This window comes from Hyla sarda, chromosome 2 (genome assembly GCF_029499605.1).
Source record: "Hyla sarda isolate aHylSar1 chromosome 2, aHylSar1.hap1, whole genome shotgun sequence".
Classification (NCBI taxonomy): domain Eukaryota; kingdom Metazoa; phylum Chordata; class Amphibia; order Anura; family Hylidae; genus Hyla; species Hyla sarda.
The window spans coordinates 311,769,814-311,790,603 of record NC_079190.1 but is presented as its reverse complement, the minus strand read 5'-3'; the positions used below and the strand labels follow the sequence as shown (position 1 = coordinate 311,790,603).

Sequence of the window (20,790 nt, the reverse complement as noted above, 5' to 3'; positions counted from 1 at the left end):
ATTGTCCCCCATACTGCCGGCAGTAAAAATATAAAGATGTACATACCTTCCTTCGCTCCCCTGGGGCCTCCGGTAACTGGCTCCGGTCTCCACCGTGATCCTCTTCCTGGTTGCCGGTTCTCGGAGAGTCTTACTGTGCTCAGCCAATCACCAGCCGCAGTGAACGCCCGACTCGGCCAGCGATAGGCTGAGTGGCAGTGTGACGTTTTCGGCCCCAGCAGCAGGTGACGGTGTAGTGAACAATTTTGTGTCCTGAAGCGTTGTCACACTGCCGCTCAGCCCATCGCAGGCCGAGTCGGACTTCGCTGCAGCTGGTGATTGGCTGAGCGCAGTATGATTCTCCGACCACCAGCAACCAGGAAGAGGATCGGGGCAGAGACCGGAGTCGGTTACCGGAGGAAGGTATGGACATCTTTATTTTTTTTACTGCCGGCAGTATGGGGGACAATTTTTATATTCTGGAGTTATCCTTTAAGTACCAAGGAGCGAAGGCATACCTATACGCCCGTGGTCCCTAAGTGGTTAAATAGTCATGTTAAGTAATCATTACTGACAAAGTGCATAATCATAATACATAAGTGCATCATAAGAGATACTGTAAGTATCAATAGTTGCCAATACAAGCAAGTATAAGTGCAAAGTGATGATACAGTCAGTAAAAACATGAGAATATAGATAATTATCACTGCTGACAATAATCAAAACATTGTTGCAAAGGGCAGGAAATAGTCGTGGCATCTTACCAGCCTGTGTTTGTAAATAAAGACTCGTGCACTGTCCTCCATGTGGCGCCATGAACGGCGCTTCCGTGTATGAACAGCAAGCCAATAGTGTTTCATCTCCTATGCGTCACGGGGGCCGCGGTCACATAATCGAGGCAGTAACATCATCAACCACGTGACCAGCAGTCACGTGACCGGATCGGCACATAATGTAATGCAGGGAGCGTTAGAAACCTCAAGTGTGCTGATTCGTAGCGCACTACTCGGGAAGCAGAAACTGCCATAACAGTTGTGGAAAAAGTAGTAGCAAGATAAGGGGAAAGGATTAAAAAATACGGAAACAAAGAAACAGGAAAATGAATGAATAAAATTGAAAATAAATGGATAATAATGAAAATAATAAAATATAAATGCACCAAAAATTATTGTTTTAAGTACTAAATAAAAATAATTACTAAAATAAATAAATAAATAAAAATTTATATTAGGCATATTCAAGCAAACTCTGGGGAAATAAAGTAAATCATAAAATGAATTAGCTAATATTAGATGAAAGTATTATATATGGAACCCACCAGTAAAACAGCATGAAACATGCCTGGCACTGTATGTCTTGACCCTCCCAAGGTATCCACCCCCTATACAAGGGATGTGGGGGAGAATCTGTCCAGACCACACAGTCACAGTAGGATCCGAGGGTGTAAGGGTCAACCCCGTTAGGGGATTACGGCGTGCCACCCATACATGCACACATCCATACTGTGGGAAACTTATCAGGATTATTATATCCCAGTTGGTTGTTGTATTCTTAACAAATAAACTGAAAATAAAAATGAACATAAATCCACATTTGAAAAAGATAAATAATATAAAAATCATGAAGCTAAAAGAGAGGAGAAATTAAGATGTGGAATTTATTAGGAGAAAATATATTTCTCTGACAACTGGCTAAAATAGTTAATAATCGATAACAATCAAAGTGTGCAAAAAAAAGACTTTCTGTCTTCCATTATTGAAAGAGCTTTATTGTTCGTTCAGTCATTACAAGTCATACGATAAATTACAATCACACAAAGCATAACAGTACAATACACAGCAAAGGTTCCCTAAGCTATACATCGCACATCTTGCTACTCTAACACTCTGCTCAATCCTGTAATAGAAAAGCAAAAGAAATCGAAAAACAGGACAATACAATCTGTGATCGGGGTAGGGGTGTGGGCTATAGAATGGGGCTGGGGGCGTGGGGGAGTGGGTGACTGTGTGGGGGTAGGGAGGGGCGCATCACAGGGCCAAACTACTGGGCTTTATCTTCAGGGGGACATGGGGGAAGGAGAGAAGTCTCTGAGCAGGCTCCTGATAAACCTGCGGCAGTCCCGGACGGTCATGTTCTCCCTGTTGATCACAAGGCTGTTCCTGGCAAGCCAAACTGCGTCCTTAAAACAGTTCATAAGGCGCCAGGCCTCCTGGATGGCCTCCACGTCGTGGGTCCCAGGGAACAGACTGCTGAAGTGAAAAAGGCAAATTTGTGTGAAAGAGAATATTTTTCAGGCTGCTCAGTCCCGCCACTAATCCTTCTGTTGCCCTGCAAGAAAAAGAGACACAGAATGTTAATATTTAGAACATGTTCAGATCACATTACATTAATCCTATACAGTCTGGAGTACAGACAGAATAACATCGGTCTAGGAGTTATATAATTGCGGGGTCGCAGTAAAGTCAACATTAAGGCCCTTAGGCCTTAAGGATTGTAAGTCGTAATTCCATTTCAATTCTCTTCGCTTGAGTATACTAGTGCGATCACCCCCACGTTTTAGGTGGGGAGGGGGGGGGATGTGATCAACAAGAGTATATCTCAAATCCTTCTCAGTATGCCTGCCCTACATCTGAAAAATGTTTAGCCACCGGTAAATCTGTGCGTTTTTATTTTTATTTTTTTTGGATACTGTATCTGTGTTGGTTCACCCTGGTCTTGAAATCCCATGTGGTTTCCCCCACAGAGGAGACCACATGAGCAAGTCTAGACATATATCACATGGTCAGATGTACACGTTGCATAGTGTTTCAAAGCGCAGCGTATCCCAGATTGTGGGTGTATGAACACAGGTCCCTTGTTCATACATACACAATTTATACCTTGGCAACATGGGTACGAGCCCCTACCCTTGACAGTGAGATATCTCTGTGAGGGAACCCTCAGAGAGACATCAGATTTAACAAGATTGTCTTTAAGATTGGGGGGACGTTTATAAGGTAGCAATGGACTCTCTTGAAACTCTGGAATATCTGGAAAGCAAGTTGTCAGAAGATTCCAGTGTTTATTAAGGGCACTCCCTATAGCTTTAGAATGCTCGTTAAATGTAGAGCCAAAAGGGATATGGGAATTTGATTCACGTTTCTTTGGAGGGTGTAAGAGCATCTGGCGATCCAGGGTCTATCACTCTAGCCTTTCCTAGTTGTGGTAGTTGTCTAGGAAAACCACGCTTTTGAAAAATTTCTAACCATTTTTGCAAGGGTAGATTCTAGTTTATCCATGCAGTCGACAACACGTCGTGTCCTAAGCATTTGACTGCCAGGGAAAGAACGTATTGTCGGCCGCGGATGAGAACTGTCAAAATGTAGTACCGAGGTACTATCTGTTTCCTTCACATAAAGTTCAGTGGTTAGGTGGTCATTCTCACGACCAATGTGTCAAGGAAAAGAATTGAGGTAGTAGAGGCGTTCAAAGTAAATTTACGGAATTCAAAGAAGTGTGTAAAGCATGAAGTTGGGTCATGTCTCCCCTCCAGACTAGAAACACATCATCGATATATTTTCACCACCCCAGCACCAAGCTGGAGTAGTGGGATATGTAGACATGTGTCTCTTCCAGCACCGCCATGAACACGTTAGCATACGTGGGCGCCACGTTCATGCCCATGGCGATGCCGGATGTCCGGCGGAAGAAGGTGTCATTGAAAAGAAAATAGTTGTTCCGTAAAACCAACTCCAGTAGTGTGATAATGAAGTTGGTTTTCTCCACTGATAAATCTGAGGCCAGGCTTGACCTCGCAGCCTGGACACCCCCATTGTGTGGGATGGAGGTGTATAGGCTGACGATGTCCAGCGTGGCAATGATGACTCCATGAGGTACTTTTAAAATCTGCAATCTTAGTAAGAAAATCAGTAGTGTCATGTAGGAAAGATCTGGCTTTCATAGCACATGGACGTAGAATTTGCTCCATAAAGCTCGGCAAATATAAGATAGGAATAATAGGTTATGGAACAAAAAAATAATCATACAAAATCTTATCAATCAGTGCTGTTTCTAAAGCACTATCTAGTACGGTCTTGATTCTCCCGACTAATGATTTGTGTAGGATCTCTACTCAACTGGAAATGTGTCGCGGAGTTGACGGTCAGCTTCACGGATATATTTTTAGGTATGGATCACACAACAAACGGCAACCAACCCATCGAGGAGGCCGCCGACAAAACCGGACCTACAAGAAATCGTGCACAGAAAAGTCTGAAAACCTCACAGCCCAAACTGAACTTCAAGAAGAAGAGATGAACCCTCCTCTTACGGTAAATATATCATCTACTCCTCTGACTAAATCTCAACTTGAACTGTTATCTAAAGGTCTTAGTTTTTGCCCCACAATAAGACAGACTGGTTCCAAATTGTATTAGATCTGATACAATTTTTTCGGAGACTTAAAGTTTGGTTTTCCCAGAACCCTGTGCCCCAAAAAACTTTTGTTCCATCTCCTATGTCGCCTTATGTAACACATTGGGACGGTTTTGTGTTCTCAGATTTCAAATTGAGCATTCCAAGTACAGCGTAGTACTGTTGACACTTACTGTAATCTTGTAAGACAGGAAATCGCTGAGGTTCAAAGATCTATGAACATACACAGGCGGTATAATCTGACTTTCCAACAACATGAAGCATTGAATTCCCTGATCCATGATCACAATTTGGTGGTGAAAATATATCCGTGAAGCTGAACGCCAACTCAGCAACACATCCACATACTTCCAATTGAGTAGAAATCCTACACAAATAATTAGTCAGAAAATCAAGACCATACTCGATGGTGCTTTAGAAACAGGACTGACTGTATTATTGCTTCCATATTTTTGTATTACTGTACAGACAGTTCTGTAATTCTGTTTCAGGATGTAGTGTCTAACAGATGGTCCAGTGTTCCGGAACACACATTTGTGCAGAACTGTTTGTTTTTTGATACTTTTAGCATAAGGTTTTGGCTTCACCCCTTATATCTGGGGAAAAAAGGGACATTTGGGCTGAGGGTTGCTCCCTCCTCTGTTTTAATTCATATAAAAATACTTGCTTCCTAAATAAAGCTAGAGCATTTTTGACTCTCGCCCTGGGTGTACGTGTGGTCATTCAGTGTAACCTTAGACCAGTCTTATTAGCTTGGAGCCACACCTGAGATTGATACCTGATATATTTCTGTCAATTGGTGCCGAAACCCGGGACTGGACCCGCAAAGAGTGCGGACCCTCAGACAAAAGGAGGGGACCCCCTGGACTGCTGCTGGAAGCAAATCTGAGTTAAACTGCAGTAAGTTGAACCCTTGAATTCAACCTCCCTTTGCAGCCAGGCCGGCATCCAAGGGACTCCCTCTAGGGCTGAGGTAAGCATAATATTTATATATTTCCAGTCCTATATTGTATAGTAAAGAACCAGGGATCTCAGTGTGGTGTTGTGCTATGTACTCTTTCTGCTACGGTTATCTCCTCTCCTTTTATTCTACCTTTAAGGATAATTTTAAAGACTCTTGAAATAGTTGTGGCGGTTTACACTATCTTTTTGATACTGCAATTTATTGGAATAATGTTGATAGAGAGAGAGTGTTGTAGCAAGAGGAGACGGCCCCAACCCGAGGAAGGAAGGTAATAAAACGTATATATGTGTGAAAAAAAGTTAGCCTGATGAGCTAACACATATACCAAGTAATACCATAATCTCACTATGGGGAATTTACTTGGTGATTTGCTTGATATTCACGATTTTGTAAGTTATCGGCATCTAACCTTGCCGATAATGCGTCCAGCGCGTGCACCCCCAATCTGTCTTTAAGTCTCGCTGCGGGGAACTAATCATATGTCACCCGTGGGCACTGTTCTGCATCTCCCCCCCCCCCCCCCCCCCCCCCGGTTTATCAGCTCAGCGCTGCGCTGTCCCCCACATTGGGGAACTAATCATATTTCACCTGCGAGAGCTGCTTCACCCCTCAAATAATTATCATCCGCTGCGCTGTACTGTACTATCCTGGGCCTGGGCTACAAAAATCATTCAGCGTGCTGCGGCTAATTATTCATTTATTTGAGGTAAGGGGGGGGGAAGGGGCAGGGGCCCAACCGGTATTGCACGGGATATCTGTATAAATTATCGGCTATCGGCCTGAGAGTTCACAGGTTATCGGTATCGGCTCTAAAAAATCATTATCCATTGATCCCTAGTATGGTTATATTTTTAAATGAGTATTGTATTTCTATGGTAATGGAAGACTTAAAGTCAAATTTCTCTTTCCTATCTCTCATGCGAGATATATCTGCTTAAACTTTGCTATATAGAAAAATAGTGCCATGTCTAAAAATGGCATTCAGGGACTAGCAAACGCCCAAGCATTCCAAAAGGAGGGGCTTGTATGTTACATAGACAAAGAAATGTGTAATTAACATAGCAGGAGAATCTGTAAATGGTTTAGTAAACTTTTGAATTATTTCATGAGATATTCAAATTTTGCAGTAAATGTAAAATTTGCCAGATTGGTGGAAATTCTGGAGTGTGCAACGTCTGGTTGAATAGTGGTAGCAGAATACAATCTCTCTCTAAATACAATTTCTCAGCAAATGTGTGTTTGTCAGTCCTGTTTTGAGATTTGTGTTTCTCCATGTTTTGGAGTCCAAGGTTTGTACACTGCTCAAAAAAATAAAGGGAACACTAAGATAACACATCCTAGATCCTGAATGAACGCAAATGTGTTGGTGTTCTCCAGCAAATGCCAAATGTCCTGCACGGTGTTGGGCTGTAAGCACAACCCCCACCTGTGGACGTCGGGCCCTCATATCACCATCATGGAGTCTGTTTCTGACCATCTGGGTGGACACATGCACATTTGTGGCCTGCTGGAGGTAATTTTGCAGGACTCTGGTAGTGCTTCTCCTTGCACAAAGGCGAAGTTAGCAGTCCTGCTGGGTTGTTTCCCTCCTACGGCCTCCTCCACGTCTCCTGATATATGGACTGTATCCTGGTAGCGCCTCCATGCTCTGGACACTATGCTGACACACAGCAAACCTTCTTGCCACCGCTCGTATTGATGTGCCATCCTGGATGAGCTGCACTACTTGAGCCAATTGTTTGGGTTGTAGACTCTGTCTCATGCTACCACTAGAGTGAAAGCACCACCAGCATTCAAAAGTGACCAAAACATCAGCCAGGAATCATAGGAACTGGGAAGTCTTTTTTTATCACCAACCACTCTCCAGGCTCTCTATCATGAGCATTACCATTTGAATCATCATCTGGAATGAAATCAAACACTTGTTTATGCACTTGTTGCAACCTGGTATGCAAGGTTTGCTCATAATCAGTCAATTTAGAATGCTGCTTTACCACCTGCTTAGGAAACCATAATCCAGTATTGGAAATAATCCTAAAAAGTACAGGGCATAGTGAAAGTATTCGGCCCCCCTTGAACTTTTCGACCTTTTGCCACATTTCAGGCTTTAAACGTAAAGATATAAAACTGTAATTTTTTTGTGAAGAATCAACAAGTGGGACACAATCATGAAGTGGAACGAAATTTATAGGATATTTCAAACTTTTTTAACAAATAAAAAACTGAAACATTGGGCGTGCAAAATTATTTAGCCCCCTTAAGTTTGTAGCGCCACCTTTTGCTGCGATGACAGCTGTAAGTAACTTGAGGTAGGTCTCAGTTTTGCACATCAAGAGACTGAAGTTTTTGCCCATTCCTCCTTGCAAAACAGCTCGAGCTCAGTGAGGTTGGATGGAGAGCGTTTGTGAACAGCAGTTTTCAGTTCTTTCCACAGATTCTCGATTGGATTCAGGTCTGGACTTTGACTTGGCCATTCTAACACCTGGATATGTTTATTTGTGAACCATTCCATTGTAGATTTTGCTTTGTTTTGGATCATTGTCTTGTTGAAAGACAAATCTCAGTCCCAGTCTCAGGTCTTTTGCAGAATCCATCAGGTTTTCTTCCAGAATGGTCCTGTATTTGGCTCCATCAATCTTCCCATCAATTTTAACCATCTTCCCTGTCCCTGCTGAAGAAAAGCAGGCCCAAACCATGATGCTGCCATCACCATGTTTGACAGTGGGGTTGGTGTGTTCAGGGTGATTAGCTGTGTTGCTTTTACGCCAAACATAACGTTTTGCATTGTTGCCAAAAAGATCAATTTTTGGTTTCATCTGACCAGAGCACCTTCTTCCACATGTTTGGTGTGTGTCCCAGGTGGCTTGTGGCAAACTTTAAACAACACTTTTTTATGGATATCTTTAAGAAATGGCTTTCTTCTAGCCATTCTTCAATAAATGCCAGATTTGTGCAGAATACGACTGATTGTTGTCCTATGGACAGTGTCTCCCACCTCAGCTGTAGCACTCTGCTGTTCATCCAGAGTGATCATGGGCCTCTTGGCTGCATCTCTGATCAGTCTTCTCCTTGTATGAGCTGAAAGTTTAGAGGGACGGCCAGGTCTTCGTAGATTTGCAGTGGTCTGATACTCCTTCCATTTCAATATTAATGCTTGCACAGTGCTCCTTGGGATGTTTAAAGCTTGGGAAATCTTTTTTGTATCCAAAATCCGGCTTTAAACTTCTCCACAATAGTATCTCGGACCTGCCTGGTGTGTTCATGATGCTCTCTGCGCTTTAAATGGACCTCTGAGACTATCACAGTGCAAGTGCATTTATACGGAGACTTGATTACACACACATGGATTTTATTTATCATCATTAGTCATTTAGGTCAACATTGGATCATTCAGAGATCCTCACTGAACTGCTGGAGAGAGTTGGCTGCACTGAAAGTACAGGGGTTAAATAATTTTGCACGCCCAATTTTTCAGTTTTTTATTTAACAAAGTTTGAAATATCCAATAAATTTTGTTCCACTTCATGATTGTGTCCCACAAATTACAGTTTTATATCTTTGTTTGAAGCCTGAAATGTTGCAAAAGGTCAAAGTTCAAGTGGGCCAAATACTTTCACTATGCACTGTACTTCATAAAGTGACAACCCAGTGGCCCGCCTAGAAGTGCTTCTTACAGAAAATAAGGCCAGGGAAAGACACTACCCATGGTTTCACAGTTTCTGCCATTGCCTATTGGATCGTATCTATTTTAAAAGGGTACCATTTAGTCTTTCCACCTTCCCGTTAGCTTGTGGGTTGTAGTGTGTGGAAAGCCATCTGTATCCCTAGGGCCCCCCAAAATATGTATCATGATCTCACCTGTAAAATGGGTTTCCTCTATCCCTCTCAATTACCCCTGGAACTCCATATCTACAGACCAGTTCCCGGAGCAGTTTCCTTGCTGTAGTACATCCTCCTCACAGGTAGGCTCAGGTCAGCCTGAAAAGAGATCAACACACACCAAGACATACACATAGCTTGAACAAGGGGTTAAGCTTATGTAATCTACTTTGACTCTCTGAAACGGGTAGAGTGACTTTAGGTTATGTTTTCAGGGGACTGGCACAGTCCTCCCTGGGTTATGTAGAGCACAGGTCATACAAGCCTATGTGAACTTAGTAGCTACAGTAGAAAATCCTGGAGCTATCCAGTGTCGCTCCTTTAGTGCTATCATAGCCATTTTTTGCATTGTGTGTAACACCATGTGTTATCTGAGCCATCTTTGGGTACAGAGCTTTAGGTAAGCAAACCTTGTTAATCTGGTAGAGGCCTGTATCATCTGGGATGGCACCCATTTTTGACCACAGTTCAGCCATGTCACTGCCTGCCTCTTCTTATCAATTTCCTTTTGTTTGACCTTTAGATTTTTACAATTCCCACCTCCTCTGACTGCATTACCTCCCATGAGTACTCTGATTATCTCTGCATTTTTTATTTGTTTGCCGGAAGAGGTGAGAAAAGCCTACCAGATAAGTCTGTGTAAATATTAGCATTTTTTTACCCTCAGCCAGTCTGCAGGCCTGTCAGTGCAGCCAACTCTGCGTTTTGCCCTGGGCAATAAGGTATGAGTGGTTCAGCTTTGACTACTTGGTGTAATGTATTTACTGAATACCCAGTGAAGAATCTGCAATCCTCTAGACATCTGCTCCCACCATCTACAAGGAACTTGAAGTGTGGGTTTTGTAATGGTGTCTCTTACATGTGAGAACCGAGCTGTCTCATGTGGCATTAGTTCTAGACATTCATGTTGATTGGTGTCAGTCATGTATTTAACAAGAGATTGTGACCACATGCAACTATATATTTATATGTGTGTGTAAGCTGCAGCTTTATTGATTCCAGAGAGGAACATTTTTGAATATTAAGAATTGGCACAAAGACCAAGATGGTGGCCAGGTCATGTGACCTACCTTTTATATTACATAAGGTTATGCACACAGACATATAGTGCAAATTATGCATACAAGAGTACATAGAGTATATACTTAACCATACATTGTTGTAAACAGGCACAGGATACCGGAGTGACACCACCCCACTATACAAAGTCTCATGAGCATTGGAGTAACAGTGCAGCACATAAGTATTTGAAATTTTGGGTGAATAAAAATAATAAAAATAAATAAACAGGTGGCCGAACTGCACAGCCAGGTTATTGCACACGATTGCTGTGACCACTGATAGTGGATAATTTTGATCATGGACGTGTGCTAATTGTCACATTGTTCTTACAGTAATTTAAGAGAAAACTAAGTTTAAGGAGTGTTGCGCAATCCAATATGGCGGCCAAACCATCTGATCCACGGTGGTACAGAAAGATCACGAACGTGTGCAAATTTTCGCCCCCGTTCTCTTACCATTAATTTTAAAGAAAATTATGTTTGCAGAATATTGTGCAATCCAATATGGCCGCCAAGTATGGTAAGCAATTGTGGTACAGTAAGTGATGACTAACGTGTGCTAATTTTCACACTATTCTGACAAGTAATTTTAGAGAAAACGATATTTGAAGAATATTGTACAATCCAGTATGGCTGCCAAATCTGGTGATCAACTGTGGTAACAGGAAGAGATCAAAAACATGTCTGCTAATTTTCACATTGATCTAAGCAGTAATTTTAGAGAAAACTGTTTACAGAATATTGTGCAATTCAATATGGCCGCCAAATCTGGTAATTGTGGTACAGAAATTGAGTAATCTTCTATTGTGCAAAGAAATATAACTATTTAGATTAACAATGTAAAGTCATGGCCGTAAAAGTTGGCAACCCTGACATTTTTCAAGAAAATGAAGTATTTCTCACAGAAAAGGATTGCAGGAACACATGTTTTGCTTTACACATGTTTATTCCCTTTGTGTTCAGCAACTTCATCACTCCATAGGGATTCTATTCAGGCGCAAATAACATCAGAGATAGGAGATATATATTTTCTTGGACATGGTTTATTCTGAACAAGGAATGAACCTGAAGAAGACGCCAGTCCTGGCATTGAAACTCTTTGTTCAGAATAAACAGTGTCCAAGAAAATATATATCTTCTATTTTTGTTCTTTTGCACCTGAATAGAATGCCTATGGAGTGATGAAGTTGCTGAAGTCTTTGTTACACCTGTACAGTGGAGGGATCGGCTGCATTTGGATATTCACATGCCCACACCAGCGTTGTGCCTGTTTGTTTGCACAACTTCCCTTATAAGGAATCTAGCGAGGGGCCACAAAAACAATGAACTTTAGGAAGGCAAAGTTTGATCAACTCAGAGAAGCCCTTAACAATATAAAATGGGATAATGTCCTCAAAAACAATACTGACACTAAATGGGAGACTTTTAAAAATATCTTAAAGAGGCACTGTCATTGTTGAAAACTTTTTATATGTTACAGAACTAATCATATGAGGACTTTTTGCAATATAAAATTATTTTAAAAAATGTCAATTTTCCCCAGAAATTAAATCTAAAAATAGCCACCACTAGGGGTCGTCTGTCTTTAGCCAGACAGACTAGTGTTGATTTTGCAGTGTACCAGATACCGGCCGTAAAGCAGGCCGGTATCCAGTATAGGAGAATTCAGCTGTATGCATACAGCCTATGCGCGGGCCTATGCCTGTAAACGTGCTCAGGGAGCGCGCACACACTGGCAGTGCGGGATGCAGACAGATCCCCCCCCCATCCCCAGGTTCTCAGCTGCGCCCGATCCTGTGTCCCACTGCCCCTAGGTACCACCCCCCCCCTTCTCAGCTGCGATAGTCCGGAACCCCCCCCCCCACCCCGTTCTCAGCTGCGATTGTCCGGCATCCCACCCCGTTCTCAGCTGCGATTGTCCGGCATCCCACCCCGTTCTCAGCTCCGATCGTCCGACACAATCCCCCCCCCGTTCTCAGCTCCGATAGTCCGGCCCCCCCGTTCTCCCCTTTGATCGTCCGGCAAAAAAATAAAAGCTGCAAAAATAGACACTCATTGCCCAAGAGAGTAAAACTAACCTGAAAATGTTCTTTAGCTATATAAATGGCAAAAAGGTCAGAAATGAAAGTATAGGCCCCTTAAAAAATGACGAGGAAGAAGTTATAAGCGGGGATCAGTTAAAAGCAAATATTAAACAAATTCTTCTGCACTGTATTCACAGAGGAAAATGAGATGCCAGGTGAAATACAGCGAGATAAGGTAAACCCCTCAGTACAGGTCACCTGTCTAACACAGGAAGTATTACAGTGCCGTCTACAAAAAAATCAAAATAGACCAGTCACCAGGTCCAGATGGCATTCACCCCCATGTTCTAAAAGAATTAAGTAATGTAATAGACAGACCCCTATTTTTAATATTCATGGACTCCATAGTAACAGGGGCTGTTCCCCAGGACTGGCGCATGGCAAATGTGGTGCCAATATTTAAAAAGGAGACAAAAGGTGACCCCGGGAATTATAGGCCTGTTAGGTTAACCTCTGTTTTATGTAAAATGTTTGTGGGTTTAAGAGATTCTATTTTGGAATATCTTGATAAAAATAAATGTGTGACTCCATATCAGCATGGCTTTATGAGGGATGAGTCCTGTCAAACTAACCTAATCAGCTTTGGGATGTAGATGAAGGCCTTCATCTACGTCCCACCCCCCTTTTCGCCCGAAGTTCTGATTAAACTCTTTGAGTTTTGCGCTAACAGGGAGAATTGTCCACTCTTCATACAAGGGGACATGAATGGGGTGTTCTCAGAGGAGCTGGATAGATTTCGCTCACTGGGTGGTGGTGGGGGGGGATGTGGGGTCTCCCCTTTGGCTAAAATCTGCACAGAGTTCGGCTGGACGGACATATGGAGGATGCAGAATCCGGGGGTACGGAGGTACTCCTGCTGGAGTCGTTCCGGCCGAGTTCTGTCCAGAATAGATGTCAGTATAGGAAATGCTCTTGGTTGTGATAGGGTAAAAAGTGTGCACTCTCTCACCCGTTGCTTGTCTGATCATGCAGCGATTGAAGTAATGGTAGATACTGGGGGGGTGAGATGGGAGGGGATGCCCAAAATGAATGCTCATTGGCTTTGCCTAATTGAAAATGAAAGAATACTTAATAACTTGGAGGAATATTTTGTAAATTAATTGGGGCACAGCGGATGACCATATTGTTTTGGAAGCAGGGAATGCTTTTCTTAGAGGTGAAATAATAAGAGCTATCAGAGGGAAGAAGCGAGAGTTCAGAAGCAGGGAAGAGGAATTAAGATCAGCATGCTCTGGGGCAGAAAATAAACTAATGGTAGACCCCTCAGAAGAACATAGGCTGGAGTGGGAAAAAGGCCAGGAAGCTTTGGACGCATATTTGTTGGAAAAAAGTAAGAATAGATGCTTATTCCTCGGCCAACAGAGACTCCTGGAAGCAGGGCAACCCAGAAGGTTCCTGATGTCCCTGGTCAGGAATCAGAAAGGACCCCCAAAAATAACAAGGATTAGGGGAATGGATGGGAGGGTATACGAGAGGGCAAAGGAGGTAGTAAGGGAATTTCGGGAGTATTATAATAGATTATATGAGTCTGAGTGGAGGGGAGGGAGGGAGGAAATGGGGAAGTATCTGGACGGGTTTGAGTTCCCACAAGTGAAGGGCCCCAATAGAGAAGAGATGGAGAGGCCAGTGACATCAGGGGAATTAAGTTTGACCCTGAATAAAATAAGGGGTAATACTGCACCCGGAGGTGATGGCCTTCCTTTTGAGGTGTATAGGAGGTATGGAAGATGCTTGGTGCCCGCGCTGGCAAGGGTTCTCTCTACTAGTTGGGAGAGAATGCAGTTACTGGATACCATGAGAGAATCAACGATAATTCTCCTCCCTAAGGAGGGTAAGGATGGTGAAGAGATGGGCTCTTACAGGCCCATCTCCTTGCTAAATACTGATGTTAAGATTTATGCTAAGGTGCTGGCACTGAGATTACAGAGTGTGATAGGGGACTTAGTGCACAAAGACCAATGCGGCTTTATGCCGAATAGAATGGCCTGTCATAACATCTTTAGAGTAATGGCCAATATAGAATTGGGGGGCCTTGGGGGGGAGGGCTCCCGGGGGGGAGGGCTCCCACTCCATCCTTTCTTTGGACGCATCTAGTGCGTTCGACAGGATGGAGTGGGAGTTCTTGTGTCAGACTCTGGGGCGCTTTGGTTTTGGGGTTAGGCTGGTGGAGATGATTCGCCTATTGTACTCTGAGCCGGTAGCCAGGATCTCGGTGGGAGGAATTTTGTCGGAGCAATTTGGTCTGTCATGGGGAACAAGGCAGGGTTGTCCTCACTCTCCCTTGCTCTTCGCCTTAAGCATAGAGCCATTAGCAATTAAAATAAGAGCGGAGGAGGGTATAGAGGGGTTCGGAGCGAGGGGGAGAGAGGACAAACTGTCGCTATACGCCGATGATATCTTGATTTTCTTGAGAAGGGAGAGGGATTTAAGTGGTGTGATGAGTATAATTAAGAGTTTTGGGGTGTACGCAGGACTGGAGATAAATTGGGGAAAATCAGTCCTTCTTCCATTGGGGGAGGAGGGAAACTGGTCATGTACAGACCTAAAAGTGTTAGGAAGAGGAGAACATTTTAAATACCTAGGAATTAAGATCTCGGGAAGCCTAGAGGACCACCATGCTCTGAACTTGACACCTGTAGTGAAAAACATTGAAAAAAAGACACGGGCATGGAGTGGGTTTAATATCTCAAGAGTAGAGAGAATAACATTAATAAAAACTGTCCTCTTGCCAAAGCTGTTGTATGTGTTCACCTCATCCCCCATATGGTGTGATGAAGTATCCTTTAGAAAAATAATAGCTGCCTTTAATGGCTTGATATGGGGTCGTCGGAGAACCCGGATCAAAATAGAGTTTTTTTTGCCAACCAAAAGATAGGGGGGGGGGTTCGCCTTCCCAGACATAAGGAATTACTTCCTTGCCTCACAGATATATTTTATAAATATTTGGGATAAATTAGATTTTTTTCAGTTGATTATACAAACAAATGAAGGGGAGGTGAAAGATATCTACCAGTTTTTGGAATCAGGGAATAGGGTGGGACACTTGGAACACACAATACTTTTTAAGAAAATAAGGAAGTCCTGGATAGCATTTAAGAAAAAATTAAAAATAAGAGGCATGTTAGATATAGCACCAATTTGGGAGAATAAGAATATCAGTGAGAAACTGAAGGATAAGGAGTTCACTATAATAAGACAATTAGGTATTAACACGGTGAAAGATATATGGAAAGATGGGAAATTGATAACTTGGGAAGTAATGAGGGAGGGAATAGGAAGGGATAGGGGAGCCTGGTTCGAATATATGAGAATTAGGAGTATTTTTATGCAGGCAGTAAATGAAGGGTTAGTGATTGAACCCACTGGACCCTTTATCAAAAGAATGATAAAAGGGGATTTGTCGAAAGGATTGCTATCTAGGGTTTATAAGGAAATTGGTCACTACACAAGTAATGATTTAAGTCACATTAGTAAGGAGAAATGGCAGAGAGATTTAGGTAGTATCACAGATGTGCAATGGGCACGTATATATAAAAGGATTGGTAGTATCCCTTTAAATCGTAATCAGAGAATGATACAGTTTAATATAGTGTATAGATTATATTACACACCACATTTTATGAGGAAAATTGGTTGGCATAGGTTTATCGCATGCCCAAAGTGAGGAGAGGAGAAGGCGGATATGCTGCACATGCTTTGGACATGCAAGAAGATTAGGAATTTTTGGTTAGAGGTTAAGGAGAAATTGGATGAAGAATGGATGGTGACCTTGGCTCTTACAGCACAGATGGCGATTTTAGGTGAAGATCTTGACATCCAGGTGGACAAGCGAATATCCAGAGTAATTATGTTGGGATTGTTTTATGCAAGGATGACTATTGTAAGGAATTGGATCTCCGCTAATCGAATTAGTAGGCAGGAGTGGTGGAGAGCTTTTCAGAAGGAGATGTAATGGGTGGAGGGAGAGGAGGTGTGGAGAGGAGTAGGGAGAGGGACTTCATAAGGAGGGGTCGGTGAAAGGAAAGGAAAACTTTAATACATTTTTTTTTCTCTTTCTCAGGATTATAGGACGGGATGGGAGGTGGGTGGTAACGGGGGGGGGGGGGGTTGAACAGCTGTTTTGATCTTAAGAGGGGAAGCACAAAGTTTGTATTGGAATTTACTGTTTATAATATTTATTAATTAATGTATGGCTTGTTTACTTAAATAAAAAATAAATAAAAAAACCTAATCAGCTTTAATAAGGAAGTGAGCTCCAGACTGGACCAGGGGGAAATCGCTGGAGGTGGTATATCTGGATTTTTCCAAAGCGTTTGATACGGTTCCACATAAAAGATTGGTGCATAAAATGAGAAGGGATTGGGCTGGGGGAGAATGTGTGCAAGTGGGTTAGTAACTGGCTCAGTGATAGGAAACAGAGGGTGGTTATTAATGGTACTTATTCTGATTGAGTGACTGTTACTAGTGGGGTACCACAGGGGTCCATTTTTGGTCCTGTTCTATTTAATATAGTTATTAATGACCTTGTAGAGGGGTTGAATAGTAAAGTAGCAATCTCTGCAGATGATACTAAACTCTGTAAAGCGGTAAACACTATAGAGGACAGTGCACTGTTACAAATGGATCTGGATAGGTTGGAGGTTTGGGCTGAGAAGTGTCAGATGAGGTTCAACGCTGATAAATGTAAGGTAATGCTCATGGGGAAGAAAAATCCGGGCTGGGATTATGTATTAAATGGGAGCACACTTGGGACAACTGACGTGGAAAAGGACTTTGGAGTCTTGGTTAACAGTAAATTTAGCTGTAGTGACCAGTGTCTGGCAGCTGCGGCCAAGGAAAATAAAATCGTGGGGTGCATCAATAGGGGCATAGATGCCCACGACAAGGAAATAATTCTACCACTGTACAAATCACTAGTCAGGCCACACATAGAATACTGTGTACAGTACGGAGCACCAGTGTACAAGAAAGATATAGTGGAGCTGGAGAGGGTTCAAAGACGGGCAACCAGAGTAATATGGGGAATGGGAGGACTACAGTACCCAGAAAGATTCTCAGAATTAGGGTTATTTATTTTAAAAAAAAGGCTTAGGGGGCGACCAAATAAGTATGTATAAATATATCAGGGGAATGTACAGAGATCTCTCCCATGATCTATTTATACCCAGGACTGTATCTATAACAATGGGGCATCCTCTACGTTTAGAATTCTCTGCCAGAGGAGGTCATGGTGAACTCTAGAGATGAGCAAACTTACAGTAAATTTGATTTGTCACTAACTTCTCGGCTCGGCAGTTGATGACTTATCCTGCATAAATTAGTTCAGCTTTCAGGTGCTGCGGTGGGCTGGAAAAGGTGGATACAGTCCTAGAATACTCTTTCCTAGAACTGTATCCACCTTTTCCAGCCCACCGGAGCATCTGCAAGCTGAACTCATTTATGCAGGATAAGTCATCAACTGCCGAGCCGAGAAGTTCGTGACGAATCGAATTTACTGTAAGTTCGCTCACCTCTAGTGAACTCTGTAAAAGAGTTCAAAAGAGGTCTGGATGCTTTTTTGGAGGATAAAAACAGGGACATAACGTTGATCCAGGAATTTATTCTGAAGGAAGTCTGGTCTCTGGTCTTTTTTTCAACCCTATGAACTATTTATCAACCTATGAACCCTATTTATTCTGAAGGAAGTCTGGACTCTGGTCTTTTTTCAACCCTATGAACTATGTTACTATGTAACTTAGCGGGTAAGCAGGTTCTCTGGAAGGAGTGGTCACGTGACGGCATGACGTAACGCCGTCAGCTCCGGGCCTCCGGACCGGCCCCTCACCCGCCGAACGCTGCTAGGAAAAACTCCTGCTACTCTGCCCTGGCTTCCCCCCTCCTCCCCCTCCTATCAATGAAGATGTGCCGCTGATCGAGCTCCCTCATCGGAGGACAGGATCCGGACACGATCGGGCGATGTTACGCTCAGGCACAGCGGAGCCAGCTCAGGCTCCTGGAGAGGGGCCTGACAGTTTCATGGTCAGTGGCTGGATGGGGCCATGTGACCCAGCATACATGTGACTCAGTGTTCCAGGAAGATGCCGAGGCAGGACGAGAGGCACAGGAGCCTGCTCCAAGGGCTGGAGGAGTGTGTGGAGACAGATTGAGCCAGTGAAAGACTGTAAGTGGAGCTAAGTTACTCAATATGCTGCTGCACTGACGGTGGGGTTCCGCTGCGCTATGTGAATGCTAGCTCTCCTTGGGATAATCGAGCTCTCTAGGCTATATTATGATTAGTTGCTCAGCCAGTACTATGGAAAATGCTATGGAAAATGTTTGCCAGGGGAATACCAGGGTATGTCCCTCTTACTACTATAAGGAGGTGTCATGGAGGGATGCACGGAAAAATAGTGAGGCATCCCTGGTATCCTTTATGGGGACGCTGGACCTTGTTGTTCTGACAGCCTCGGCACGAACCAAGCTAGAGGAGGCTGGATGTGATGGCATACCTACCTCATTTGGAGCTCTGATGATCTCTACCAGTACATTTACTTATTCGCCTGTTTTTACTTCTTTTCCCCCAGCAAGTGAGAGGTGGTGGATTGTACGTATTTTTGGTCTGGGAACTGAATATACTGCAGAACTGTGAGTCTCGTTTGTTTTTTCCTCTTTTTTTCTTTATTCTATCTGCTCCACCTCAGGCTATTAAAAGAGGAGCATGGTAAGACCTAAGAACTCTCTCCAAATACATCTTTATTAAAGCACCTTCCCGTACTATGCTTATTTATAGACTTTTGGCTCCAGGTGGTGACATGCCTCCCAAAGTCAATGCCAGAAAATCTATTGGGGGGGGGGGGGGGAAGCGATGCCCCACATAATACAAGAATGGATAAATTCCTGAAGTCCCCACTCGATAATATCAAAACTAGGAACCAAAAACAAGTGGGACAAGAACATCATAATACTATGAGTGGATCAAGATTTACTATATTACAGTCAGGAGATGACTTGCCAGAGGTGGAAGGGGGAATCTAGACTCACAGGTTCTGAAATCCATTATGAACGGGGTTGAAAAATGTAATAAGTCACTGGAGGACCTAACATCACAAATGGGCGCTTTAAGTGCGGAGGTCTCCTTTATAAGAGAAGACACACCAACAAGATTAAAGATAGAGTTAAGCAGATAGAAAAAGCAGTTCCACGTATGGAAAAAGATCTGGGCGAGATGTGAAAGGAGCGGGAAGTTCTGAAAGAGGATAACAAATATTTTAGAGAAAAGCTGGCAGACTTAGAGGACAGATCAAGACGTAGAAATGTACGAATTGTGGGGATCCCGGAGGGTGAAGAAGGGGAAAACCCAACATCCTACATTGAAAAATGGTTGAAGGAGGTTGCTGGGGAATCCCTACTCACAAATTTATTTCATGTAGAGAGGGCCCACAGGATCCCCATGAAAAAGCCTGCTCCGGGTCTCGCGCCAAGAACGCTCTTGGTCAAACTATTATGCTCTCAAGATAGACTGCCTTCTGAGATTGTCAAGAGAAAAGGGAGCAATCCCAGTCGGCAACTCTAGGGTGTTCATGTACCCGGACTTTTCAAGAGATACCCAGCGTAGAAGAATGGCCTTTAACCCTGTTAAAAAGAGACTGCATGTGGCCGGCATTAAATTCTCTCTTTTGTTCCCCGCCAGACTGAGGATAACATTTGAGGAAAGGGTGTATTTCTTCACTAGTGACGATGAGACCAGTAAATGGCTGGAGGAGAGGGGATTGTAGGAGTGGTAGGGGAAGCAGAAATTATGTAGAAGGTAGTGGAGGGGGGGTCCGGAGGGATGGGGCATAGTGCAGTTTAGAGATTCGTGGGTATCACGAGTCAACAGAGGGGGGGGGGGTTGGGGGAGGATGGGAGGTTGGGGAGGGTTGAGGCACTACCAGCTGGGATGCACCCCATAGCGAGAAGTGGAGCCTGTCGGTTCCGGAAAAAAGAACAGAAAAATGTTTATGACTACGAAAAACAGTAATAAAATATTAATATGGAACGTGAGAGGGTTAAAAAACAGGAGTAAACGAGTAGCAATATTCGATAGAATAAACAAGCATCTCCCAGCAATTGTATGTCTCCTAGAGACCCATCTGACTAAGGATTCGCTGAAGATCTTAAGTAAGGATTGGGTAAAGGAAGCTTTCCATTTTACCTTTTCAGAATATTCCTCAGGGGTCTCAGTCTTAATCCATAAGGCTGTAAACATGCAAGTGTTAAACTCTCTAATCGATCATAGAGGTAGATTTGTATTTCTCTATGTTAAATGGGAGGGTAGGTTATCTATCTTAGCGTTTACATATATCCCCCCTCCCTTTTCAACAGAAGTATTTCAAGTCTTAATGGATTTTCAAATGGATAAAGAGTTTACTGACCTTTGGATAATGGGTGA

At 43.1% G+C, this 20,790-nt stretch overlaps 1 protein-coding gene and 1 long non-coding RNA gene across 6 annotated transcripts in view; one reads left to right on the top strand and one right to left on the bottom strand.

Moving 5' to 3' along the window:
• The window catches only part of ZNHIT3 (zinc finger HIT-type containing 3), a 181,930-nt gene that overhangs the window by 86,924 nt on the left and 74,216 nt on the right, over positions 1-20,790 (top strand). The gene's annotated exons all lie outside the window — the stretch shown is intronic.
• Positions 1,727-20,790, bottom strand: part of LOC130356334 (uncharacterized) — a 34,506-nt gene continuing 15,442 nt past the window's right edge. The window contains exons 2-3 of the long non-coding RNA XR_008888853.1: positions 9,215-9,334; positions 1,727-2,307 (exon numbers count right to left, since the gene is read on the bottom strand). This is a non-coding gene — a long non-coding RNA (uncharacterized LOC130356334). The remainder of the gene's footprint in view (positions 2,308-9,214; positions 9,335-20,790) is intronic.